We start from the raw sequence: 7,604 nt of genomic DNA, 5'->3' as shown, positions 1-7,604 counted from the left end.
ATGAGATAACCATGAAAATGGCAAGATAAAAAAAAACTCAAAGATTGAATATGGGCTCTCACTATTTAGTTGGAAAAATATTTAGGCGTTTGGTTTGCACTTTGAATTGGAATTAGAATTCTCTGGAATCGGAATTGAAATTTTCTAGAATTGGAATCAGAATGATCTATTCCCATAGTATGTTTGGTTCAGATAGGAATGAGAATAAAAATTGAAATCAGCATGAATAGGATTTCGTTCCCAAGGAAAGGGCAGGGAATGATCATTCCAGCAGGAATGGGAATGAAATTCTAATTCTATCCAACAAAACAGTTGGAATCGGAATAACCCATTCCGATTCTGATTCCAAACCCCTATTCCCGCAAACCAAACAGAACCTTAAGGTCTAATGGAAAATTTTGGTGAAGGAATTCTAGCATTGAACTTGAAGTCCGCTCTCTTTATGGAGCTTACCCTCCCTCTCTATGGAGTTCGTTCCTCCCTTTAGGGATGATTCTTTTTGGTATTCAATGGCCTTTTCTTTCCAATTTACCTATCCCCCTCCATTCTTTTCTTGAACTATCCAAAGCAAGTTCGAATCTCCTGCCTATAAGAACTCTATTTATGTCTAATTGTCTATCCACATAACGTCGCAGCCACACATGGAGAGCATCTCATCCTCCTATATAGTATTATGCATGGAGTAGTGTGTTGTGGGTATATAAGTAGACAGAGTTCTTGTGGACAGGAGACCCGGAGTCGTCTAGAACACCATCACTTTCCTATTATAGCTTCTCTCTTTCTCCCTTGGGACATCCTGTTCCACTCAACATGATACATATTTTTAGATAGAACTAGCCTAAACCTGTGCTCGGGCTTTGTCAAGTAAAACTAGGTAAAAAGAACACTTTTATAGGTTGTTCATCTCAATCATTGATAAAAAAATTCTTCATTTGTCATACTTTCTTTTTGATGTGATGTATACCCATTTTGTAACTAAGTGCAAATGTTAAAAAAGAAAGAAACTGTTAATTATGTATGTTTTGTAATTTTAATTTTTTGTGTTTATTTATTAATGGATTTAAAATTATTTATTATTTTAATAAGAAAATTATAATATGAGTCGTGTAGGTCCAAGTTCAATTCAAACATTATTTTTTGAGACCTGAATTTCATTTGTAAGTTGAACTTAAACCTGCAGTGGGAATGAGGGCTTCAGAGTTAACCTAGAGCAAAGAACAAGCAGAGAGAAGTTTCCAAATAGAATAAAGTAGCAGTTTTTTGTTACAAGAAAGAATGAAGGTTATTGTTCAATAAGAATGAGGCTTATTTGGTAGATAAAACTCTTTTTCATGATAATCTCAGACCTCATATACAGCTGCATGGTAAATAGATTATTTGTTTCATGAAGACCTTTCTGACTGAGTGTATGGTGTTACTTGCTTCTATGATGTTGAAGAGTAGAGACTGGGTTTGTTAAATCATGCAAAAGTCTTTTGATTCTATTGGTTTTAACTAATACTAGAATTTGTATAAGATATTAAGAAACAATATTCAAGAAACAGAAATTTGATGACTTCAATATTTCTACAATTCATTTCTTCTTGAACTCCCATCTTGTAGAATTAAGCTGTATCTTGTTGTATATGACAGACCTTTTGTATCAATGCTTTTGCAAAGATATAACTAAATTTGAGAGATTTTTCAGCCCATAGTTGTTATTTTCAATGGTACTTTGTTTTCCTTCAATGCTGCCCTAGCCAATATCTGGGTTATTTCCACCTTAGTTCTATTATTTCAGTAAAGCAAGTTATAGGTCATAAAACCAGGTGCAAATATTCCCAAGAGTTTAAATAAGAAATGCCCTTTCACCTAATTAGCATTAATTAAATTAATTAGATGTTTTAATCCTGAAGTAGTGTATGAAAAAAGTTTCTAGAAATCATTCATGAGAACTTTGCCAGGGTGAAGTTCTCTGTTAATTAAACTTGTTCATGAGGCCTATCAAGTTCTTAAACCATACACATAAATCATTCTGCATGGGCAACCATTGCATAAAATAATTATAGATAGTATCTTGCAAATGCAAAGAAAAATTTTAATTTGAGGAATTTGGTTTCTTACCATTTTCGAGTTTGGTTGATGGTGAGGATAGCTAGGATAGAATCTTTGAATTGGATCCCAAATTGACAGAACATACCTTATGTATTCATAAAGTTCAGGGTTCGACTATGATATGGGAAAGATATGATATCAGAAATTTTTTTGACCAATCAAATGATATCATTAACGTGATAGCTAATCAGGTGTTATTTATCTAAATTCATTGGTGGGTTTTAATTGTTCAAAACTCTTACGATACCCATAAAGTCCAACCCTATATATTCTTAAATATAGGTTGAACTTGGATTAAATATGTAATTTACAATATCTTATTAGGAATAAGAGATTGTTGAAGGCCCCAAGAGGGTATTAAATGTACAAAAAAACTGTTAATAATAGTGTAGTGAGATTAAATTAATAAAATCTAGGATGCATAAAAATGTTAAAAGATGTATACTTTGGAAAAAAATATTAATCCACCAGATAAATAGTATTTGGTAATTATCCATTTAAGAATCTTTAATTTCCCATTCGTGGCGATTCGAAGCTGTTGATGTTTTGTCTTTCTTACATTGAAAATATCTTTAACAGAAAATGTCGTAAGGGTTTCTTTGCCAAGATTTTGCTAATTGGATCAAAGAAACAAAGTTAAGAAGAACATGCAATACTGTGATTAAAAGAAAGGTAAACTAATATACTGAATTTATATTTTTGTTAATATTTGATTTATTGTTCTTTTTAATCCTGTATTATGTAAATTGATTTTAGATTGAAATTGGGGGAGTTGGAGTATTAATTAGAACAAAGAATAAATTTATTCTAGATAGAAGTATTGATCTACCCTTCTTTTTTGTTCTTTTCATAAATCCAATTTTTAAGTATATGTTATTGTACTCCTCTTGATAAAATATAGCTTATATTAACGTGCTAAAGTTGATTCATCTAGATCTGGATTCTTAATAATATCTCTTAATCTTAATAATATCTTTTATTCTTTTTACTTTTTTATATTGTTATTGATATTTTTTAGTAAATTTTCTCAATAAAAGAGTCTTTGATTTCTTTTTAACTCTTGATATCTATTTCAAATTATGCTCTATGATTGATTAACACGGTTTTTTTTTTTTCATAAGTTCTTTGCTCTAACTTGTTAGACTGTTTTTGTACCAAAGCAAGACAATTGATATAACATGTATATGAATCTGCGAAAGGCAATCATTTAGGCTATGTTTGGTTTGAAGGAAAAGGTGGGTAGGGGTGGAGACAACAGGGGGTGGGAGAGGGGAGCCCCTATGTCTTCAAATTTCTCATAAAATCTATTTAAGTTCCACTTATATTTTAGGCCCCTTATCTATGTTTCCTAGCTTTTGCACCCCGCCCCCTCCCTTTTATCCATGTTTTCTAGGTTTTGCCCCCCTCAATAAAAAATGTAGCTCCGCTTCCAAAAGGTGGGGAAAGAAAAGAAAAGGTAGGTAGGAAAACATATACAAAGTTTGTAAAGGTTTCCATACCTTTCCTTTCCTTTCCTTTCCTTTCCCTACTTTTTCCTTCAAACCAAACACAGCCTTAAGGTTTTGCTTTTATTAAGTAGTTTGGTCTTATTCTTCATCGTCTTTTAATTTCAATCAATGGGTATCAAGAGTTTAACAACTAATGTCTGTGTCTTACCCTTGAGTGAAATATTTCTTTGAGAAAAAGCTCAAATCATTTATATAGTTTACACGATTCACTTTTATTTTCCCATGAAAGAAGAAGAAATATATCGTTTTAATAAAGTATCATGATAATATTTAATTGGTCATTTTCTTTGTTTTTCCTATATTCTCGTTACTTTTTTTTGAAAAATGCAATTCATTCATTCGTTAGCTCGGATTCAAATTGGATATAATGGTAGAAGTTAAAAAAAATTAGGCTCAGTTTGGAAGGAGTACAAATGCAAATATGTAGAGTGTAAAACCTTATATTTTGTATTATTTTATATGTATTTGCACCGTACATATTTGCATTTATACTCCTTCCAAACTGAGCATTAGGCACCGAAGACCAAGTCTTTGATCTTGTCACAGAGAGGCCAAACTTTGCAATCTTGAGCAGAACAATTCACACTCCTAGTACATATATAACCAAGCCAATAGAAATGTGGTTCAAAAGACTTCTGCAATCTCCAAATACAAACTCAAATCTGTGCCCCACAGCACATTCCAACTGTGTATTGGAAATATCTCCCAATGACAACTACAGGAGATGTTCCCAATAGGGGTGCTCACGGTTCGGTTGAACCGTGGGGAATTCTTTCAAACCGAATTGACCTGGTCAGTTTTTTAAATATTCAAACCAAAATTGAACCGATGCAATCAGTTAACCGATTCACCGGTTAACTGCGGTTTGGTTTTTCAATTTTTATGCACTTAAAATATATAAAAAAACCCTAATATTGTCGGTGGTTGCCGTCATGTCGGACTGGTTGGTGTCGGTGGTTGCTGGCAAAGCTACAGAGAGGAGAGGTGAGAGAGAGAAGGATCCCAGATGCTTCAAAACAACCATTGACAAATGCTTCAAGCCTTCAACACTACCAACGACACTGAATGGCGTTGGTGCTTGCTTGTCGGCGAGGCGACGACCGGCTTGCCGCTTGGTGTTGGTGGTTGGCGTGGGCCGCGTGGTAGTCTGAGAAGAGAACGGAGAGACATAGAAGAGAACATCGAATGGAGAGACTAGAGAGACCGAGAAGAGAGCGTTGAATGGAGAGACTAGAGAAACTGAGAAAGTGAAAAGAGAAGGGAGAGACTAGAGAAACTTAGAAGAGATAGAGAGTGAGAGAAGCTGAGAAGAGAAAAGACTTACTCTTGAGTGGTTCCGAGTTTTGAAGAGAGTGAGACTGCAGTAGCAGTCTGGCACTCCGGTAGACTGCCGAAGAGGGGCTGAAATTGAAAACCTCTCAGAGATTCAAACTGTCGAACCTTTTTGAAAAATAAAAAATATAATATATACATATAATATTATATAAATATATATCGATCGGTTTGATTAACTGTTTTTTTAAATGGTTAGCCAAAACCAAACCGAAATTATCGATTTTTTAAGAATATCGAACCAAAACCGAACCGACTGGTTCGATTAACTGATTTTTAGGTTTGATTTCCGTCAGTTCGATTTTTCAATTTTTTTGGCTGACCCCTAGTTCCCAATGCATGCTGAGATGTGCATGCAGGGCGCAGATGTGGACTCTGAGAATATAGTTCGTAATCACCATGGTAGGTTGCAATTTGCCGACTCCGGATCTCCTACCCACGTCTACCCACAACACACTACCCCTGTGAATTGGGAACATCTCCCCCTGCATAATACTATGTAGGAGGATGAGATGCTCTCCATGTGTGTCTGCAATGTTATGTGGGTAGACGTGAGCAGGAGATTCAGACTCCATCCTAAGTAGCATTTTTTGGCTATGCTGGTTCGGAACTTCGGATTAACATGGTTTGACTGTCTGAGACGTACACTAAGTAAACTCTTGGATCATTTATTAAAACACCCCATATAGTTTGTGTTATACTAAAACACCCTTTATAGTATATAACTAATTTACTTAATCAACCTTCCATTAGATTGAAGCGAAAAATGACAGTTTTGACCTTAGGATCTGTTTGGACCAATATAATATACAAAATATATAAATGAAATACCATTCTTTTCCCTAGTAAAACATGGACAAAAACTCTTCAATCAATTTTTTGGAGAAAAAAGACATGCTGTAGAAAATTAACTAATAACCTGATATGCACTGTTCTCTCTTCTTCATTCCACTAAAATCAAACATTAAGTGGTAAGGGTAATTTCATAAAGTTCATTTTAAAAACCCATGCCTTTATCACTCAATATAGTCGTATAGGTGGTCGAGTTACCATCAAGGATTAAGGTATTGATATGATACTCCCAATACGGAGTGTATCGTATCCGTATCCATGATCATGGATACACGATACACTATGACTGGATACGTATCCTATGAGTCATGCGCATCGGTATGATACGCCTCCATATCAGGACGTATCGCACCATATCGGTGGATATGGTACGATACACACCGATATGGAGGTGTATCCGTGCCTAGTTTTCATCTTTAATACAAGTTAAAAAATAGTATTATGGAAACTGAAATAAATAATTTAAGATTTAATTTTTCCAAAAAATTTAATAAAAACTAAAATTTATAAAAATAATATATTCCATCTACCTTAGATGATATATATATTTTATTTTACACATAATTATATGATAAAAATGAAAATATAGTTATTATTTGAAAAAATAGAGTTACTATATAAAAAATACTAAATAAAAAAATTTCCCAACAAAATTAATGGATAGCAGAAAATTATAATTATAAAAAACTGAAACGAATAATTTAAGATTTAATTTTCTCAAAAAAATTAATAAAAACTGAAAATTAAATATAATTTATTTTATCTACCTTAAATGATTTATTTGTTTTATTTTACAATTATATGTAAAATAAAAACATTATATGTTAAAAATGAAAACATATTTACTATTTTAAAAATAGTTGTTATTTAAATAAAATACTAAATTAATAAATATTCTAAAAAATTAATAAAAAATGAAAATGAAAATTATAAAATTGAAAGTGATAATTATTGTACAATGTTTGAATGTTCTAGAGTCCCATTATTGTTTATTGTAATATTTCTCTTCATATAACCTATTGAAGTATGCATTTGTCATATGTTTATATCTTATTCATAGATAATTTAGCTTTTGGTTTAATATGATTAATATATTTATGTGATTTGTATGCATTCCACTAGTGTATCTAAGAGTTTCCATATATTTCATTTGTATCCATACATTTCCAAAGCGTATCCGTATCTGACTTATCCGATATGATACCCGATTCCGATAGTTTAATTCTTGGTTACCATTTTCAAACAGCAATATAAAAGATTCTTGATAGAAGATTAATTAAGTAAATTGATTACAAACTATAAAGAGAGTTTTAATAAAAACAGAAATTATAAGGTAGATTTTAACAAATCCATGAAACTATAAGGGGTATTTTAATAAATGACCCTAAACTCTATCATCTTATGATCTAGGTCACCACTTCAAAAAGAACCCAAAAAAAAAAAAGAAAAGCGCGCCTTAAACCTTACCGGCAAGCTAGCTGGCACCTTCAATTATTCCACAGAGAACATATATCGATTTATAAATCATTCCGTTTGACAAAATGGAAAAGTGGGCACTCGATAAATAGTGCAAATGCTTGGGCTGAGTGGTGGGGGCTTTGCCTATTGTCGTTTAATAGTATACTCAACATGAACATCACAATCCATTCCATCATAACCGTCGTCATCTTAAAGAAGATAAAAGAAAGGAAATGAGCCCACTACCATGTTGTAATAAATCATGCACCGTTAAAATAAAGAGTAATGGACAAACGATTGGTATGATAGAACACGGTTGGTGGTGTCTGTATTGAATCACTTAACATATTCTTTTTTTTA

The sequence above is a fragment of the Nelumbo nucifera genome, chromosome 8 (genome assembly GCF_055504915.1).
Source record: "Nelumbo nucifera cultivar China Antique chromosome 8, China Antique-T2T, whole genome shotgun sequence".
Classification (NCBI taxonomy): Eukaryota; Viridiplantae; Streptophyta; class Magnoliopsida; order Proteales; family Nelumbonaceae; genus Nelumbo; species Nelumbo nucifera.
This window is presented reverse-complemented; position numbering follows the sequence as displayed.